This window comes from Erinaceus europaeus, chromosome 16, assembly GCF_950295315.1.
Source record: "Erinaceus europaeus chromosome 16, mEriEur2.1, whole genome shotgun sequence".
In the NCBI taxonomy this organism is placed as follows: Eukaryota; Metazoa; Chordata; class Mammalia; order Eulipotyphla; family Erinaceidae; genus Erinaceus; species Erinaceus europaeus.
Genome location: NC_080177.1, coordinates 48,616,312 through 48,636,928, shown reverse-complemented (window position 1 = coordinate 48,636,928; position 20,617 = coordinate 48,616,312). Strand labels below are relative to the sequence as shown.

At 47.5% G+C, this 20,617-nt stretch overlaps 1 protein-coding gene across 2 annotated transcripts in view; it reads left to right on the top strand.

The window, feature by feature from the left end:
• Positions 1–20,617, top strand: part of PAK6 (p21 (RAC1) activated kinase 6) — a 46,333-nt gene that overhangs the window by 11,210 nt on the left and 14,506 nt on the right. The window contains exon 3 of one of the 2 annotated variants that reach the window (XM_007537330.3): positions 7,236–7,333. The gene's annotated coding sequence lies outside the window, so the exon portion shown is untranslated. Of the gene's footprint in view, positions 1–6,911; positions 7,334–20,617 lie in introns of those variants that run through there. The other variant, XM_060175120.1, reaches the window with a different exon arrangement.

The window sequence follows — 20,617 nt, the reverse complement described above, 5'->3', positions numbered from 1 at the left end:
GAGGGTGAGAGACAGAGATAGAGAGGGGGAGAGAGAGGCTTGACAGCACCCCTTGACTGCTTGGGATGCTTCCCTACCTGCAGGTACTCTCAGGGGGTGACTAGGTTCTCAGATCCAGATCCTTCCACACGGCACACACCTAGTGAGTGAGTCACCTGCTTGCCTCCAAATACTGTTAGTGTCTGAAGTCCAACAGGGAGCAGTGATGAGAGGAGCTCACATCTCCTTCCTTCAAAAGTTAGAAAGGCAGAGGGGAGGGCAGGCCTACAGAAGACCTTGCAGGAGCCTTCTTACCCATTGACTCCAGAAGGCATGGAAATACCCTGAGACCCCATGAGGGTCAGAGCCCAGAACGCAGGCCTGTCCATCACTAGGCCTGAGTCCAACAAGGCAGCTTTTGTATTCTTGTCAAGTGGGTCTTACAGAGGGATGGAGTTATTGGGATCTGGAGGAGTGGAGGAAGGTGGATGCAGGTCTGGGGCCCTGAAGAACGGGAGACCTGGCACAGTGCCAGGAATTCAAGGCCAAGAGTGTGTGGCAGTGGAGGAGAAGATGTACAGCATCATCCCCGTTCACCAGCTAGCATCCAGGTGAAGGGTATGTGAGCAGGAAGTGTAGCCAGAAAGGGAAAGTGTAAGCAAAGAGGGAAGGGGTGGTCCCAGTGGCTGCCTAGCCAGGACCCTGTCCAGTAGGACCCTTTAAGAAAACAGCTGTTTTTCCTGGGAGGTGGTGCAGTGACTAGAGCACTCAACTTGTAAGCAAAGGCTTCTAGGTTCAATCTTCAGCATTGCATGTGCCAGACAGATACCTTAGTGTGTCCTCTCTCTCTCTCTCTCCCCTTTCTCATAAAATTTAAAAATCAGTCTTTAAAAAATAACAACATCAGTCCCTCTAGAGGAAGCCATGCGAGCAAGGTATGGGGTACATTAAGAGCAAGGCCATTGAGCAGCACCATGACACATGCTGAGGGAGCCCATCGAATCTCTACATTGAGGGTCCTTGGCACAGAGGGGACTCTTTCTGCCTGTAGCTGCTCCTGGGTGCCTAGGAATGAACTGACACTTATACTGGCCCTGCATCAGCCCTCAGGGTGGTTCCATCAACCTTCATGCCCAGTACCATGCCCTCACTAGACATAGAGGGACACCCCCTCACCTCTTCCCCAGACCTGGAAGGTAGTCTTCCCCTACCAATTATTCCCAGGGATTAGACCCCCCACCTAGTCAAATCATAGCAGACAGATTTTTAAAAATTATTTTATTACTTTTAAAAAAATATTTATTTATTCCCTTTTGTTGCCTTTGTTGTTTTATTTTTGTAGTTATTGTTGTTGTTTTTGATGTCATTGTTGTTGAATAGGACAAAGAGAAGTGGAGAGAGGAGGGGAAGACAGAGAGGGGAAGAGAAAGATAGACACCTGTAGACCTGCTTCACCGCTTGTGAAGCGACCACTCTGTAGGTGGGGAGCCGGGGGCTCGAACCAGGATCCTTACACTGGTCCTTGCACTTTGCGCTATCTGTGCTTAACCCGCTGCGCTATCGCCCGACTCCCTATTTTATTGTTTTTTAAGTTACTTTATTTTTTCTCTTTTGTTGTCCTTGTTTATCCTTGTTGTTGTTGCTGTTGAATAGGACAGAGTGAAATGGAGAGAGGAGGAGAAGACAGACGGGGAGAGAAAGAGAGACATCTGCAGACCTGCTTCATCACTTATAAAGCGACCCCCCTGTAGGTGGGGAGCTGGGAGTTCCAACCGGGATTCTTTTTGAAGCTAATCCCTTGCAGGTGGGGAGCTGGGATCTCGGCCAGGACCCTTAAGCTGGTCCTTGCACTTCGTGCCATGTGTGCTTAACCTGCTGCGCTAGCGACCGACTCCCTATTTTATTATTTTTTAATTGCCACCAGAGTTATTGCTGGGACTTGGTGCCTGCACAATGAATTTACTGCTCTTGTTGCCTTTTTATTTTCTCTTTCTTTTATCTGATAGGACAGACAGAAATTGAAAGGTGAGGGGAAAACAAAGAAAGAGAGGAGAAAGAGAGAGAGAGAGACAGACAGACAGACAGACAGACACCTGCAGCACTGCTTCACCACTCATGAAGCTTCCCTACAGGTAGGGAAATTTTTCTTTTGCCACCAGGGTGCCATTGCATGATTCCATTGTTACCAGAGAGCTGTTTTTTTTTTTTGCCACCATGATTATTGCTGGGGCTTGGTGCCTATATGAAGAATTCACCAGTTCCACCTGCAGAGAGGGTTGTTTCATGAGTGGTGAACGAGGTCTACAGGTGTCTCTGCTCTCAATTTCTCTCTATCCTATCTAATAAAATAGAAAGAAAAAATGTTACCATTCTTGGGTTTTTTGTTTGTTTGTTTTGATATATATATATGCACACACACACACACACATAGCCATTCAGCCTCAGTTTCCTCTTCTGTAAAAAGAGAACAATGACAGGGCTGGCAAAATAACTCATTTGGATAGTGTGTTGCTTTGCCATGTGAGACCTGGCCCACACTACATTGGAGGGAGCTTCAGTGCTACCACATGGTGTCTTTTATTCTCTTGCTACTTCTCTGTCTATAAAAAGGAAGGGAGGGAGGGAGTAAAGAGTGGCAGCCAGACATCTGCACCAGGGTGTCTGTGATGACTTAAGAGAAACACACTAACAGCTCAGTGAGGTCAGCCATCAATATTAGTTGAGGAGGGCTCTCATCCAGAGAAAGGCCTGGGAGAGTGAGCTTGTCAGCAGCTTTCCCAAGCCCTAGCCGAATGTGTAGATGTGCGACAATATGTTTGTGTTTCTAAACCACAAGCCGATCCCTATCTTTCCTCCTTGGCCTTAAACAGGCTTTCAGCCTTGGTTGTAGTGCTCAGGTGTTAGAATAGGCCCCACAGCCAGAGGCGGGGAAGCATCTGGGAGTGTCTGCCTTGAAGCCTGGCCCACTGCCTTGGAGCTGGTGAGCAGCTACTGCCCACAATAACCCCTGTGTTCTCATTGTCCCTGTTCAGTTTCATACACCGCCCTACCCCCCAAATGACCATGCCTGGGCAACTCCCTCAACCCAAGCCCCACACCAGCCCTGCTCTGCTGAAGGGGGTATGCCTGTCCTGTTTTCCTGTCATCAGCATGATACCCTGGGGACAGGGCCAAAGGGTGCAGAAACAGGGGAGATGACAAGCCAGAGTAGTCCCTGATTCAGGTCTAGCGTCTAGTGACATATCTAGGTCCTGTCTGGCTCCTTTAATCCCCTCCAATGAAATATTGGGAAATAAAAATAGCTTTCTTGAGACCCCAAGCTCCTTAGCCCTCAAATGTTGGAAGGCCCAAGGGATTTCCTAGACCCATTCCCTGTAGGGTAAAGGCTATGTAAGTCATATGCAAACCAAATTAAATACTAGCTCATTTTCTGATGATAGTTTAAAGCTCACACTTCACTGTAGCTGGACAGTTCCAAAGCATGGTTTGGAGCTGTGCTCTAATGTAGTCCAATTGTTCACGTTTTTTGTTTGTTTGTTTGTTTGTTTGTTTAATTAATGAGAAAGAGATAGACAGAGAGAAACCAGAGTATGACTCTGGCATATGGAATGGTGGGGCTTAAACTTGGGACCTCATGGTTGAGGTCCAGTGCTTTATCTACTGCACCAACCTCCTGGGTCACTCAAGTTTATAAAGTTAATGAGATAGGGAGTTGGGAAATAGCTCTGCTGGTAGAGTACACACCTTACCTTACACAAGGACCCAGATTCAAGCCCCAGCACGACATGAGAAAACCATGAATGGCATAAACATTGTTGGAGCTGTATTGCATCTCTTCTCTCTACCTCTCACTTCTGCTCTTTCCATCTGAAATAAAAATAATGAAAAAATCATTCCAGAAGCAGTAGAATTGCATATGCTCAAGGCTCCTGTACTGTATGAATAAATAAATAAATCTATTTCTTTTTTTAGAGTTTTTTTATACTAATGATATCTTTTTTATTTTTATTTATTTTACCTTTTGTTGCTGCCCTTGTTTTTTATTATTGTTGTAGTTTTTATTGTTGTTATTGATGTCGTCATTGCTGGATAGAACAGAGAGAAATCGAGAGAGATGGGGAAGACAGAGAGGAGGAGAGAAAGATAAGATACCTGCAGACCTGCTTCACTGCCTGTGAAGGGACTCCCCTGCAGGTGGGAAGCCGGGGACTTGAGCCGGGATCCTTGCAGTGGTCCTTGCACTTTGTGCCAAGTGCGCTTAACCCGCTGTGCTACTGCCCGACTCCCAGTAAATCTATTTCTTATAAAAATAAAGACACCGGGAGTAGGGTGGTAGCACAGCAACTTAAGTGCAGGTGGCGCAAAGTGCAAGAACCCGGGAGAGCTCCCCACCTGCAGGGGAGTCGCTTCACAGGCGGTGAAGCAGGTCTGCAGGTGTCTGTCTTTCTCTCCCCATCTTTCCCGTCCTCTCTTGATGATTCTCTCTGTCCTATCCAACAATAGCAAAAATAATAACAAGGCTAATAAAAAAAAAAAAAGGGAAAAAAAAAAGAACCCGGGAGAGGATCCTGATTGGAGCCTCCAGCTTCCCACCTGCAGGGGAGTCACTTCACAGGCAATGAAATAAGTCTGCAAGTGTCTTATCTTTCTCTCTCCCTCTCTTTCTTCCTCTCCTCTCTCCATTTCTCTCTGTCCTATCCAACAATGACGACATCAGTAACTATAACAATAAAACAAGGGCAACAAAAGGAAATAAATATTTTTAAAAATAAAATAAAGACACCAATCCCAGCTTTGCTAAACTAAAGGACATCAGAGACCTAGCTTTCACTATGTGCAGTTTCTCCTAAAGTTCTGTTCCTGAGGACCTACTGAGTTACTGTGTAATGTGTTTATATGAAAAGAAAATAATCCACAAACACATTTATGAGCTTCCGTATTTAGCAGGTTGAGCTTAGGTTTAAGGATGGACATAATACATTTCTTTCTAGCTTTGGTTCATCATTTATTTCCAACCCTCTGCAACCCTCCCCGTCCACCCCCACACAACCTGCTTCTGGTGGCCATCATCAGCCAGTGCACCTCTAGGGGATGGCACACCACATCTGCCCCTCTCTGCCACCTGTGTCCTCACCCTTGGCTCACCAGGCAGTGTCCTGGGGGCCACAGGAGGCCAGTGCATGGCTAGCAGGGGTAGGCCTGCAGTGCTGACTTATTAGGGGACAGAAGTGGGAAGAGGGGAGACTGAAGGAAAGGAGAGGACCAGAGGCTCACTGTGGGCCTGTGTTGAGGGAGTGAGGAGGTAGGAGTACCAGCAGTTAGCTGTCCTAGCTTCCACCTTTCTTCAGGGGCACCTTCTCTAGGGAAGTGGGGGAATGTGGAAGATGGGAACTTGCTTGGGGCTAGTGAACCCCTCACCTTAGCTCTGTTTGATGGATGCCTCGATGAAGCTGTGCATAAACCGTAGAGCCCACATACACTGCACTAATATGTTTTAAAGGTGGGAAGTGGGCAGGGGGAGGCCTGTGGTCTGGGAGTTGGTACAGTAAGTAAAGTGTTAGACTTTCGAGCATGAGGTCCTGAGTTCAATCCCTATCATTGCATGTGCCAGAGTGATACTTCAGTTCTCTCTCTCTCATACTTTATATTTTGTATTCCTGTCAAGTGGGTCTTACAGAGGGATGGAGTGGTTGGGATCTGGAGAAGTGGAGGGAGGTGGAGGCAGGTCTGGGGCCTTGAAGAACGGGAGACCATGTGGAAGGATCTGGTCCAAGAGCCTAGTCACCCCCTGGGAGCACCTGCAGGTAGAGAAGCATCCCAAGCAGTATTTATATTTTGCCCTCCCACCCTTAGATACTCTTATTCCAGTTTCTGGAAAGTGCTCACAGCCACTTTTATCCTCCTTCCCTCTCAGTTTCTCTCTCTCTCTCCCTCCCCCCCCCCCATGTATATAGCAATACAAATTTATAAATATAAACTTGAGTGGCCCAGGAGAGAGATGTTTGGGGACCCAAAGCGGGAATGCAAGGATTTTTCTTGACTTCTTAATTGAGGAACTGCTGGCAAATGCCACCTGCAGTCCTCAACACACACACACACACACACACACACACACACACACACACACACACACACACACACACACTTGCCCTGTGAAATCATCCTCTCATCCAAAAGAAACAAAATCAGGCAGACAGCCGCCAGACTGATCACAGACCAGGGCACTGTTGTGGACATGGCGTGGGGGGCGGGCAGCTACTCTGGAACAGGATGCTACTGCTGTTTGTTGGTGTGGGGCTCCTGCCAGTTCGCTTTCCCCCAATGTCCTCTTCCTAGACTCCTGAGATTAGAGGGTTCTCAGAACTGAGCGAAGACTCCCACTTCTCTGCCTCCCCTACGAAGGTGTTGGGGGTAGGTGGGAGCTGTGCTGGGGCTGGACCAGCTGGGAGAGGCCTGTCCAGCCTGGCAGTTTTGGGGGCTCAGCTGGAGCCCTCCAGGGTGTGGAGTCTGCCCAGCAACTCTGCTGAGCAGATTAATGACTTGATAATGCAAAAGGCGCTGGGCTCAGGGGTGCAGGCGAAAGCCAGAGGATGGAGCAGCAGGGCTGGGGAGGGGGCGTCCCTCGGTCGGAGAGGCTGCGAGCGGCCTGCGCTCCCTGCGACGGTTCTGGGCTCCAGGTTCTGGGTTCCAGGTTCTGGGCTTCAGGTTCGCCCTGTCCTACCTGAAGCCACACCCCGGGACCCCGCCCGCCGCCGGGTGGAGCTGGCTGTGCGCGCCACCTGCCGAGCCGCAGCCTTGCTGCCTCCCGCCCTCAGGTGGGTCCCCCCCCCCCCGCCCCCTCAGAGGACTAGCCTTACCCGGCGACCCCTCTTCCCGGCCTTCGCCTGTGGAATCCGGGCGGGCCCTGTGCTCTCCGTCGGGGGGGGGGGTACGCTGGGGCTGCGGCTGGGGAACCCCCCCCACACACACACAAGGAACTGGCCGCTGTAGCGGGGTCACCTGTGCGCCTGCCCTGTCCCCCATCCTTTCTTAGGGCTGTCTGAGGGTGGGGGATGGAGTCCTATAGGTGACCCCTGGCACCTGGGGGGGGGGGTGCTGTCTGCTCCGCTGTCCTCCCCCGACCCCATCCCAGGGGGCCCTGGGCCTCCCCTCACACCTGAGAGATGGCTGGAGCAGCAGGCGCGGTGGGGCAGCCCCAGGTGCTCCGGGGACACGTGAGCCACCTGTCATGGTGTCTCTGATCTGTTTGCACCCAGGTGCCCACCCGGCGGGGGACGCCCCCAGGCCCCCACTCCTCAGCCTGAGCACCCTGCCCGCTGACCGGAGAGGAACCGCCAAGCGAGGCGGCCCCGAGGTGAGTGAGCCTCTCAGGCCTGGCAGGTGGCGCAGAGCCCCCCCAGGGCTGAAGGCCCTCCTGCGGGTGTTGGGCACTGCGGGCCCCGGGAGCCAGGTGAGCGCGCCGCCCCGGCCTGTCCTCTCGGGGGCGGATTCCTGTCCCGGGCGGGGTGGTGTCCCCAGGCTGGCGCGGAATTCCTGCTGAGAAAGCGGCTCCAAACCGGAAGAGCAGCAGCAGACCGCGTGTCTGATGAGCTGCGGGGGGTGGGGTGGGGGGACACCCCCCTGGTCGTGTCCCCTAAGCCCCCAACCTGCTCAGTTAACTGGGTGTGGCGCTGGGAGCTCCTGGGCTCACAAAGTACAAACTGCATTTTTCTGTTTGGGGTTTTGTTTTCTGATGGGGGAGCCCCCAACCCCCAGCCTTCACCCTACCCCCTCTGTTAAGGTTGGGCTAGTATCTATTCCAATGCAGAGAGGTTCTTCCTCCATACACTGATCCAATGGTGGCTGAAAACATAACATTTGGAGCCAGAAAGGTACTGGGTTCAAATCCTGGCTTTGCTTTTGATTCTTCAGTCAAAATGGTCCACTCTGCATACTTTGCTGTCCTCATCTACACCTCCTGGAGGGCTAGGTTTTCCTCCTAAGACAGTTGTACTGAGCCTAAGTCCCATATAGGAAAAGCTCAGTTACCGGTTTCTTTATGAGCTTTGAGGTGGTCTGGCTCCACATCAGGAGACTGTGGGGGAGCCAGAAAGTAAACAGTGGGAATGGAAGCAGGGGTGTCCCAGGGTGAGGATTGAGGTGGCCTGGGAGCAGGGGCCCTTTCTGGAAGGGGATTTACATTTGGAGGCATAACTAGCCAGCTCTACACACGTCACATGTGTCCCCAAGCTTCTGAGTAACTGGACACGTACAGGTCTGCCCTAAGTAGCTATATTGTCTGGAGTTATTTGATTTCTCTGGGCTCTGAGCGTTGTAGAATATCTTGAAGTGTAAAGATCTGGGTTTGAATCCCAGTTCCAGGCTTAGTTTCTTCGACAGTTAATCATCTCTGAGCCTTGACTCAATGTTCATCTGTGAAGGAGAGCTCTTAATTGCTCCTGCTGTGGTGACCATTAAATGTGCTACTAAAAAGCAGCTAACATGGCACCTGACGTGTGCTGACCTTATGCATGTGTGTTCCCTGTGTGACCTCTTCCTTCCTCTTTAAAACGCAACCAGCAGAACAGGTTGGCCCCACCTCACTGCTGAGATTGAAAGGAGATGAACAAAAGAGAGACAAAAAGTTAAGGGTTACAAAGACATTGCCATTTATTTTGTGATTAGAAGATCTAATTTTTTTTTAAAAAAATTTATTGTTAGTGATTTACTAGTTTACCAGACTACAAGATTACAGGGCTTTGAAGATTTCACATCACATCCACCACCAAAGCTCAATTTTCCTCCTCTCCCCAAACCACCACAAAAATCTGAGACAGTTTGGTTCCTTTTATTTTTATTTTTGTAAGTTCATATGCTTTAATTAGCTATAGCTCACATATGAATAAAGCCATCAGGTAGTTGTCCTTCACTTCGTTTTTATAATGTAATTTATTTATTGCATAGAGACAGAGAGAAATTGAGAAGGGAGTGGGGACATAAAGAACAGACACCTGCAGCACTGCTTCACCTCTTGCAAAGTTTTGCCCCTGCAAGTGCGGACTGGGAGCTTGAACCTGGGAATACAGACTGGTGCACACCCATATGGAAAGCAGTTTGGAGAGTCCTTAAACCATCAGGCCCCTTTCTTCACTTCTTTGTTTAATTCACTGAACATAATCACCTTCACTTCCCTATTCTTTCCTGAAGGACAAAATATCCTCTTTTGTCGTTAGAGTTCGGAGGCTCCAGCAGACCGCTAGCATCGCAGTGGTAGAGAGAGATTCGAGGACACACGGCTGGGCCGGGAAGCTGTATATCTTTATTCACGAAGGGGCAAATCACACCATGTACTTTTCCATCATTCTCCCTCTGCTGCGCTGCTGGGACTCTGCACGTCCTTAGCGTAGGGGGCGGGGAGAAATTAGCAAAAGCCAAACCAATTCCCTCAGAGTTGGGGGGAAGGGGAACAAACCAATATGAAACATAGCAACAATTCCCCTTCTGTTTTTAACTAAATGACCACAGTATCAGGGGTGTGGGGTGAACAGAAACCTATATCGTACAGGCATTTTCAAAAAAGAAACTGGCACAAACATGGAGAAACATGTAAGCAAGTAACAAGAACCAGTGTGCTGCCAAGGGAAGGCCTGAGGGGGCCATTTTTTGCCTCTGGGCAAAACTTTATCAGCTTAAAAAAAACATTTCCTGCCTCTATGGGGTGTACTTGCCTCGACAGGCATTTTTTAGCATGGGGGGAGGGTGAGGCCTAGAGTCCCAAGGCATGGCTGCAATCAGTCTTTGAGAAACCCAGCAGCATAAGGGAAGCTGCTAGTTTTGTGCAAAGTGTCCGAGGTGTACCAGTGAGTCTGATAGAAGTCCAAAGCAGATGTCCACCGAAGAATTGCCAGGGGGTGAATTGTTGTACGTCTGTCTCGATGGGGAATGTCAGCCATTGGAATTCTGCTTTTCTGTAGAGAACTTGACAGCTGCAATTCACTTACTTATAAAACAAAACTTGTAGCATGTTAGAAGTTTACCACAATTGATAACTCTATCACAATTGGAAGTCTCTTCCAGCACGATTCTAAGGCTATTTAAAGTTTAAACAATAAAATGTGGAAAGGCAAACATGAACCATAGAAAGAAAAAAGGCCTCAGGCATGAGAATTATTAGCATAACCATAGCGCAATCTAACATTTCTAATTGAGAAGGAATTTGAGAGTTTTACATATCAACAACGTCTTTTTAACCTTTTGTTACACCCATTCAAGATGGAGACACACCCTAGGTGTGCGCAGGTTGTTTTTTTTTTTTTACCAACTTATTTAAAATATATTGATATTTAAACTAATTTTTACCTCAGACTTTAAATGTAAGTTAATTTTATCTTTATGAGAATTACGTTGAAAACCTTTTTTCATTTAACTCTGTCTGGTAAGAATATAGCCTTAAAGTTATATTTTTAACCTTAAAGTTAATGTTACCAAACTTTAAACACACACATATACGTGGTCTTCAATACACAAGGAGAGAAACTTTTGCTACGAAGACATGTCATTTCAAACATGAATTCAGATCTGTACTGTCTTAGCCGTTCGGGGAGTGAGTTGTCCAGCGGTGGCCTCTTGGGCAGCTTCACTTCTAGGAATTATAGGTTGCAATCTCTGCACGAATCTCTGCGTATTCTAGCTCGTCTGCCTTCAGACCCAAGCTGAGGATCTCGGCCAAGGGGCCCAGTTTCGGCAGGGAGCCCGCCATCTCCGGGTGGTCCGGGATCTGTCCAGACTTCATAGCACGAGGGCGGGCGGGCCAGCCTTGCAGAAGGCGCGGGCCAAGGTGCCCCAGGGTGGCGGCCATGATATGCCGCCGTGGCCCTGCCCTATGGCCCTGCCTTGTCTGCTGCCTTGCTCCCAGCAGCGGAGGAGTGTGGAGGGAGCCGGTGCTCGGCGGAAAGCCGGCTCATGTGGGCTGGCGTTGGGCTCCTGCGGGCTGGTGTTGGGCGGAAACCACAGAGCGGCCCAGAGATAAATGTTCCAGAAACAGCGAAACAGTCTTGTGAAGAAAGGGCAGAGGCCTTTGGAGATCTCTTCACAAGCGGAAGAGAAGGCCATAGTACAGAGGTAGCCAAATTGTCTTCACTTATCTGAGAGATACGCAGGTCTGGTCCACGTGGGTGCCATTTGTCGTTAAAGTTCGGAGGCTCCAGCAGGCCGGGCTAGCGTCAGGGCGGTAGAGAGAGACTCGAGGACACATGGCTGGGCCGGGAAGCTGTATATCTTTATTCACGAACGGGCAAATCACCACACCATGTGCTTTTCCATCATTCTCCCTCCGCGGCACTGCTGGGACTCTGCACATCCTTAGCATAGGGGGCAGGGAGAAAAAGGGGCATGAAACTAGCAAGAGCCAAACCAATTCTCTCAGAGTTGGGGGGAAGGGGAACAAACCAATATGAAACATAGCAACACTCTTTATAAATTACCTAGTCTTATTCTATTGAATATATACCCTGTAAAGATATATATATATATATCCTCCAGGGTTATCACTGGGGCTTGGTGCCTGCACTACAAATCTACTGCTCCTGGAGGTCATCTTTATTCCATTATTATTGTTGTTATTGTTATTGCTGCTGGATAGGACAGAGTGAAATTGAGAGAGGAGGGGAAGGCAGATGGGGAGAGAGAAAGACACCTGAATACCTGCTTCAGTGCTCATGAAGTGACCGCCCTGCAGATAGGGAACTGGGGGCTTGAACCAGGATCCTTGTGCTGGTCCTTGAGCTTCACACTATGTGAGCTTAACCCAGTGCGCTACCTGGCACCCTATCATTATTTTGTTTTTTAAATTTGTATAGAAACAAAGAGAAATTGAGAGGAAAGAGAGAAATAGAGGAGAGAATGAGATACTTGTAACACTGTTTCACCACTTATGCAGGTGGGGCCTTGCACTACTTGCAGGTGGAACTAGGGATTTGAATCCAGGCCTTTGTGCGCTTTAATGTGTACACTCAACCACCACCTGACCCCTACCCTGTAACTTCTTTACCTAGTCATTGGTTGATGGGCATTTAGGCTGCTTCCACTCTGGCTATTATGAATGGTACAGCTATGAACATCCCTATGTGTCCCATCCAAGTAGTTTTCATGTGCCTTGGATAAATGTCTAAAAGTGCTATTGCTGGGTCATATTTCTGTTTTTTGTTTGTTTGTTTTATTGCTGACAGGGTTATTACTGAGGGTTTGTGCCAGCACTATGAATCCACTGCTCCCGGAGACCACTTTTTCCTTTTTTTTCTTTCTTTCTAGTTTTTATTAGATAAGATAGAGGGAAATTGAGAGAAGGTGGAGAGATAGAAGAGAAAGATAGACACCTGCAGACATGCTTCACCACTCATGAAGGACTTCACCAGGTCCTTGTGAATGGTAATATGTGCACTTAAGCAGGTGCACCACCACCTGGCCCCCTCCCTTGTCATTTGTTTAAGGACTCTCCATACTGTTTTCCATAGTGGGGGGTGCACCAGTTTGCATTCCTACTAACGGTGTAGTAAAGTCCTTTTTTTCCTAACACCTTTCTAACATCTACCATTTTCGGTATTGTTTTGTAGGCCATTCTCACAGGTGTGAGATTGTGATTTTAATCTGCATTTTCTTTTTTTTAAGGTTTTAAAAAATATTTATCCATTTATTCCCTTTTGTTGCCCTTGTTGTTTTATTGTTGTAGTTACTATTGTTGTTACTGATGCCGTTGTTGTTGGATAAGACAGAGAGAAATGGAGAGAGGAGGGGAAGACAGAGAGGGGAAGAGAAAGACAGACACCTGCAGACCTGCTTCACCACTTCTAAAGTGACTTCCCTGCAGGTGGGGAGCCGGGGGTTCAAACCAGGATCCTTATTGCCGATCCTTGCGTTTTGCGCCATCTGCGCTTAACCTGCTGCACTACTGCCTGACTCGCTTAATCTGCATTTTCTAATGATGTGGAACTTTTTTTTTATGTGGCTGTGGGCCATATGAATGTCTTCTTTACAGAGCTGTCTATTCAAATCTTTTATGACATTTTTTAACTGGGTTATCTATTATTTTTGTTGTTGACCTGTGTAGTTTATAAGCATCTGATATTGATCCCTAGTCAGATGTGTGAAGTGTAAATGTCTTCTGATTACTGGGTTGCCTTTTAATCCTTGTAGGGTACTGACTTTTTAAAAGTTTAATTCACTTATTTAGTTTTGATCAATGCTCTGCTCAAATCTAGCTTCCTGGTAAGGATGGAGTTTTGAACCTGTTATATACACTGTACTCTTTCTCTGGCCTCTAGGGGACCTAATTTTTCCAGTCATAGACATTTTGGCTCAGCACTGAGCATCCTGTGCTGAGGACTCAGGCCTCTATGAGGAAGTGCTGAAGACTATATTTCACCCTACCCCTGGAGATGACCCTATGTCCAGATGGGCCCAAAGGACAGGTCAGGGTTCTGAGTATAGTGAACAGAGGCTGGAGGGCTAGGCTGACCGCAGCTACCCTGAACTACAGCCCCAGTCACATGCACAGGCTAGAGAAGGCTAGTCAAAGGATGGACCAAGTCAATATTGACCTTCCTTGCTAGCTGTCCTGGCTCTTCAGCTGGTCATTTAGCTGGAGTGTTGACACAAATGATTGAATGCACTTCATTATCCTATTCTTCTCCCCAGCATCTCCACTATCTCTCCCATGGGGAACCACTGGGACCTGTCTCGAGATGGCAGCAAGGGTGGTGAGCTCAAACTTTTTTGGCTCCTTGCATATGGAGTGCTCTGCCTCCACACTCAGCTGTCCTCTGGGCCACTCTAGTGGGACCATAGAATCACAGGTGACTGAGCATTGGTGGCGTGTCATTGTTGGGGCAGATGGTACAGACACCTAGACAATGGCAGTGAGACCCACAGCTCAGTTCAGCTCCGCTACTCCAAAACACACAGGTAACAATTGGGCAGAGTGGTCCAGGAGGTGGCGTAGTGGATGAAGCATTAGACTCTCAAGCATGAGGTCCTGAGTTCTATTCCCGGCAGCACATGTACCAGAGTGATATCTGATTCTTTCTCTCTCACTCCTCATATCTTTCTCATAAATGAATAAAATCTTAAAAAAAAAAGATGAACAAATGTAGTTTTTTAAAAAAACTGGACTGAAAAGCAATCACTTCCAAGTCCTTTCCTCAACACCACTGATGTATTCCAGGATCCTGAAGGAGGTGCTCCAGCAAACTCCTGGAGGAGATGAGGGTAGCTGCTGGGGAGGGGGCAGAGTTCAGTGTCATGCAAAGGATGAACAGTACAGGGGGAGAGGGACAAAGGTGCCTCAGGAAGGGGGAAAAGCCCCAAAAACATATTTGAAGGGGGCAAGAATAAGCCCCCTGCTGGGATCCCAGAGTCTTCAGTGATCCCCATGGGGCTGCACCACCAGCTCTCTGGCAGGTGGTATTGATGGAGGAGGGGTGACTGCTGCTGTTTAGAATGGCTATGCATGCTTTCTAGAAAATGAAATAAGAATATCTAGGGATGGGAAGGTGATCTGGATGCCCATTGATCTCCAGAGTTGATTCAGCTGATCTGGCTGGCTAGGAGGGTGTCCCCTTTCTCACTGCTTCATGTGCATTCCTCCTGAAGCTGCTGTGTTATGTCAAAGAGGATGACCTTCCCCCAATAGAAATGGACTGGTCTTTGGTCAAGGGCATATGAGTAGCTGTGCTACCCTGCTAGCACCCCCAAATAAACTCTTAAGAATAGCCAGACATGAACTATAGGAGGGAGAGGGGGAGAAAGAGGTGAATGGTGGGTAAATTAGAAGACAAGAGTTCAGAAGGTTGACTGCTCCCTTCAATAAGAAGTAGCCCTGGGCTTGTGTGTCAGGTGGTCTTAAATAAGGTTCTGATTCCTTGAGTTTTTTTCTCCTTCAGCTTCAGGCTGGGGGAGACCTAGCTGTTCTTGTTGTGCAGGCTTTGCAAATACCATTGATGGATTTTTTTGTGTTTAGAGGAAAACAAGTTAAATCTTCATGAATAACTTCTTCAATCAAATACCTTGATTTTTCTTCTTTTTAAAAATATTTTATTTATTTATTATTGGATAGAGACATAGAGAAATTGAGAAGGGAGGGAGAGATAGAAAGGGAGAGAGGCAGAGAGACACCTGCAGCCCTGCTGCAGATGGGGATGAGGGGCTTGAACCCAAATCCTTGTGCACTGTAATGTGTGTGCTTAACCAGGTGCACCACCACCTGCCCCCCCCCCGATTTTTCTTTTTTTCTTTCTTTCCTTTTTTTTCTTCTTCCAGGGACATTACTGGGGTTCATTGCTTGTATAACTCCAGAATTCCCAGTGCCCATTGTCTTTTTTTTGTCCTCTAGATAGAGAATGAAAGGCAGAGAGAAAGAGAGCGAGAGGAACATATATCTGCAGAACTGTTCCATTTCAAGCCAGATCCTTAATGCACAGTACCATGTATGTTCTACCAGGTGCATCACCATCTATTCAACCTCCACCCCTTACCTCCCCCATCCCCCCAACAGAAAGGTTTTAAACAAAATAAAGATCAGCCTGCAGATTAGGACAGTCCCATCTCCCCTGCTCTGAGCCATAACTCAGCCAGGAACTAACTCAGTGATCTGAGCTGAAGGAGCTAACCTTGGTCCACCCCCATGGCCTGTTACCTAGAGTCGTTGTACATGCTTTCCAGAAATCGGAATAAGAATATCCAGGGATGTGGGAGCAATCTGGCTGTGTAATCTGTCATTTCATTGATCACCAGGGTTGATTCAACTGATCTAGCTGACTAGGCAGATCTGTGAATCTCTGTAGCCTTGTCCTTGGCGTTCAGTCTAGAATGGCACCCTATGGACCTGTATAAAGCAGGAGCCATAGAGAGCCTCCACAGAGGCCTTGGGGAGGGAGAGTGATAGGCCACATGAACAAGGTACATACCTATCCTCTGACCCATCACTTGTGCAGTTGGTCTTACAGTTATAGACAGAGCGCCTGTGAGAATGGCTTGATCCACATGTCACAACTGGCTGTATCTGGTGTGACCACCAGCTGTGGTGGGTGACCTTGCCCACATGGTTTCATTCCCCTGATGGTCTTGAAATTTGTTGGCAAGCTGGGTCAGAAGCCAAGTGCTCCCACATCTACCACAACCTGAGCCTGGAACCATAGTGCAGCTCCTGAAGCCTACACCTCATTCCCCTCAGAGGACCCCAATTGAGTTCAAACCCCACCTCAGCTCTTTCCTGGTCCTGTGACCTCAGGCAAGTTATTTAACCTCTCTGAGTCTCATTTGGATTTGTGGCTAATAATAGTACCAGGCTAGGAGGGGGCTCATCTGGTAGAAAGAACAAGTTACCATATGCTAGGACCTAGATTTGAGCCCCTGCCACCATGAAGGGGTGTGGATATGTCTCCTCTATCGGTCTTTCTTTCTCTCTCTCTCTCTCCCTCTATATCTCTTTGTATCTCACCCTTTATCTAAAAAGGGAGAAAAAAAAAGTGGCTACCAAGAGCAATGGCATTGGGGGCCGAGCAGTGACCCACCCAGTTGAGCATACCGATTACCATGTGCAAGAACTGGGGTTTGGGACCCCCTGCCCCACCTTCTGCCCATCCCTTTCTATCCTTTTTATTTTTAAATAATTATTTTACTAGTGAAAGAGAAGAGAAAGAACCAGAGTATCATTTCTACTTCAGAGACTCAGGTCCACATCATTTCTGCCAGTCTAGACACAAGGAAAGTCCTCGTTTCTTTCAGAGGGTATCTCCTTAGAGGAAAGTGTAGGACACATCTGATTGTGCACATGAATGGAGATCCTTGGGAAGAGGGTCCGAACCGGACACAACAACCTGAGTTGGCACAGCCTGATGCCCTCTTTCCTTGAATCTGCAATTCAGTAGCACCCGCAAGTTTCACAGTAGAGGCTCGACTACCGACTACCGTTTGCAAGGCCGGCTCAGTCTGCCTCTCAGTGGTGGCCTGCAGCTCCCTGATGATAATGTTGGATCATTGCAATGCAGGAAGGGGATTAAAGTACAAGGCACTGGCTCAAAAGCATCCAGCAGGGGTGTAGCATCCTTGTTGAGACAAAAATGGGAAAGTATCAGGTAGATTACAGCAGTGGTTGTGTACTAACAAAGGTGGAGGAGGAGCAGCAGGGGGAGCTGGCACCATGATTAATGGGCAATAAATGTTGCTAGCTTCCTTGTATCACCTTGTAGCTTCCTAGTGTCCACACAGCTCATCCATGGAGGTAGGCCTGGGAAGATGCCAAGCAGAAAGAGGGATGGGAGGGAGGGGACACACCCATTCTCCAGTCTCCTCTGCTCTGTTCTCCCAGGGTGATGGCACTGAGCCATCCCCCCCTCCATTTACATGAATGAGGTGGGGTGGGGGCTATGGTCAGGAAGGTCACAAATCTGTAATCAACCCAGATCATATTGTGTTGCCTGGGGTGGGGGGTGGGGGGCGTTGTTTCCCCTGAGATAGCAGTTACCTAGAAGTGTGAGGAACTTTCAAATTTGTTGCCGTTCCTGATGTGGACCACCAGTGGCTCGGTTTTCCTGCAGTGGGGAAACACTGTCATGAGGAAACACATTGGTCTCTCCCCTCTCTGATCGGGGCCAGCCCTCTCTGCTGTGCTTGGCTCCATGTGAACTGATGACCACCCCTCAGTTCTCTGCCATCTCTCCCTGCTCTTGCTTTGATTCTTATATGGTGGCCTTCTAATAGGTGGGTTAGAACTGTGCATGGAGGCCAAGGAAGGGGTGCATTGGATAAAAGTGTTTGACTCTCAAGCATGAAGTCCTGAGTTTGATCCCTAGCATTGCATGAGCTACACATTGCATGAGTTACAATGATACTCTCATTCTCTTCCTTCTCCATTAATCTAATAAATAAATCATCTAAAATAAAACCAAAACAACTTCTGTGGGTGGACATGGAAGGTGGAATGTGTTCACTGCCCTCAGGATGTCCCCAAGCCTTAACCCGGAGAGTATGGACCAGCTCTGCTTTCTAGCCCCCTCACCCCAAAACCCAGGCTAATCTCATCACTTCTGCCAGCTCCTCACCATTCCAGCCCTAGGATTCTGTGCTGACCTTTTGCCTTAGGTTTTTTTTTTTTTTTTTTCATTTACTTTTTTAATCTTGGTGAAAACTTGCTCCTTTTTTTTCTTTTCTTTCGAGAGCACTGTTGGTGATGCAGGGTGGGGGAGGTGTTGAATCTAAGACTTAAAGCCTCAGGCATCAGAGTCTCTGCATAACCATTGTGCTATCTTCCCCCATTCAGAACTTATTCCTTTTATGTCTTATAGAGGCAGAGAAAGGCAGAGAGTGAAAGAGAGAGTGAAAGAGACCACAGCACTAAAGCTTCTATGTAGTGGAGGCCTGGCTTGAACCTGGGCTGTGCACATGGCAAATGAGCTACTAACCAGCCCTCAACCACTTATTAAAGTGGTTCACATCCTGCATCCCTACAGAAAAATCTGGGTGCCTTGGTGGGGCTGGGGAATTGGGGAGAAATGTACTATCAGTCAGCACTTCTTTAGCTTCTGGTATGTCCCTGCACCCCCCCCAGAAGATTCTACAGAGCTGAGGAGGGGGGCATGAAACAGTCACCTAAACTAATAGGGTCTGTGTGAGGCTGTGAGGAGAGGCCAGATCAAAGACAAAGGCTAAAGGCCGAGAGGGAGGAGGTCCACAGAGTAGAGATAGCACCCTGCCATATGGTACAGGCCCTTGCCAGGTAGATCAGAGAGGAAAGGAGTTTCACATTGCTCCTCAACTATTTTTTTTTTAATTAGCTCTGCAGTCTTTTCAAAATATTTTATTTACTGGTTTTTTTTTTATCAGTGATTTAATAATGACAAACAAGATTGTAAGATAACAGGAATACAATTCCATACAGTTGCTACCACCAGAGTTCTATGTTCCTATTCTTTATCCCTCTGGGAGTGTGGACCAAATTCTTTATGGGGTGCAGAAGGTGGAAGGTCTGGCTTCTATAATTGCTTCTCTGCGGACATGAACATCGGCAGGTCGATACATACCCCCAGCCTGTTTTTGGCTTTCCCTAGTTGGGTAGGCCTCTGGAGAGCTAAGACTTTGGGACACATTGGTGAGGCTGTCTGTCCAGAATGGAATCCTAATAGCATCTGTAACTTGATGGCTGAAAGGTGGTAAGATATAAAGCAGAAAAAGGTCAGTGGTAGAATGCTGGGTTAAGTGCACATAGTATGAAGTGTAAGGACATATTCAAGAATCTCAGTTTGAGGCCCTGGTTCCCCATCTGCAGGGGGGCCACTTCATAAACAGTGAAGCAGGTCTTCAGGTGTCTACCTCTCTCTCCCTTTCTCTCCCCCTCTCTATCTTCCCCTCCTCTCTCAATTTCTCTGTCCTATCCTATTAAAAAGAAAATTGGAAAAAATGGCCTCCAAGAGCAGAGGATTTGTAGTGTAGGCACTGAGCCACAGTGATAAGCCTGGAGGGGGAAAAAAAGACATAAAGCAGGACAAAATGTTTAATAAACAGGAACCCAAAAGTAGGAATAGAACAGATGAAATTAGGGGTCTTCATGTGGGAAGAAGCTAGGAAGTCTTTTTATGTATGTTCCAAGGGACCTATTACTTTTTAGTAATTTTTGCCTTAGCCTGATAGCTAACATGCAGGTGGACTAAAAATATTGTCTGGGAAGATGGTGTCAGAGCTTAGAGTAGGCCTAGAAATCTGAATTAGGGCAGAGAGTAGCTTCCAGACATGAAGAAAGTATATAAATATCAGTAACTGTTTACCGCATCTATCTGACCTAGGACCCAAATTTATTCATATTTAACACAGGAGCCTGTGTGACCTCGAGTCCCTGTCAGTCTGAGCTCATAGCTCATGGTCACATCTGGGAACATTCTAGGCTGCACTCATTTCAAGACCAGTGTTCCTCAATAGTAGAGTAGGCTGACCCAGCCTCCCTTCAGAAAGTAGGGCAGTCCCTACTTGCTCTACAGTGAGGGCAAAGTCCCGGAGATGTCACAAGAAGACTTATGATGATGTTCCTGATGGAAGTGACTAGTGATAGTGGAGAGAGGGATCTATTAGAGGACTAGGCCCATCATATCTATGGGGGAATCCAAGGATTCCCTGACTAGAGCCCCAGATGATGGGGTGGCCTGGTACTGACAAAAAAACAAAACAAAACAAAACAAAACAAAACAAAAAACAACCATTATTAAAGTAAGCCAGTCTCTTGCCTTACCCAGCTTTTATAGTCCTTTCTTTTTTGAGATTAGACTTTCTCCCAGTTGTTAAATCATCATCTGTTGTATCCAGACCAGTATTGGTTTTATGGGATCTGGCCTCAAGTTGGGGAGGGAATAGATCTAGGGTTCAAGTGCGATCTAAGTTAATCTTAAGTTTTACTGTTTTATTTATTTTAATGAGAGAGATACAGAGAAAAAGATCAGAGCACTACTTAGCTCTGGCTTTTGGTAATGCTGGGGATTGAACTTGGAACCTCAGAGCCTCAGGCATGAGAATCTTTTGCATAACCACTATGCTGCCCACTACCCAACTACTTAAAAAAAAATAATTTAGTCTATTTTAAGACTTAGAAAGACAGTATAATAGCGGGAGTTGGCGGTAG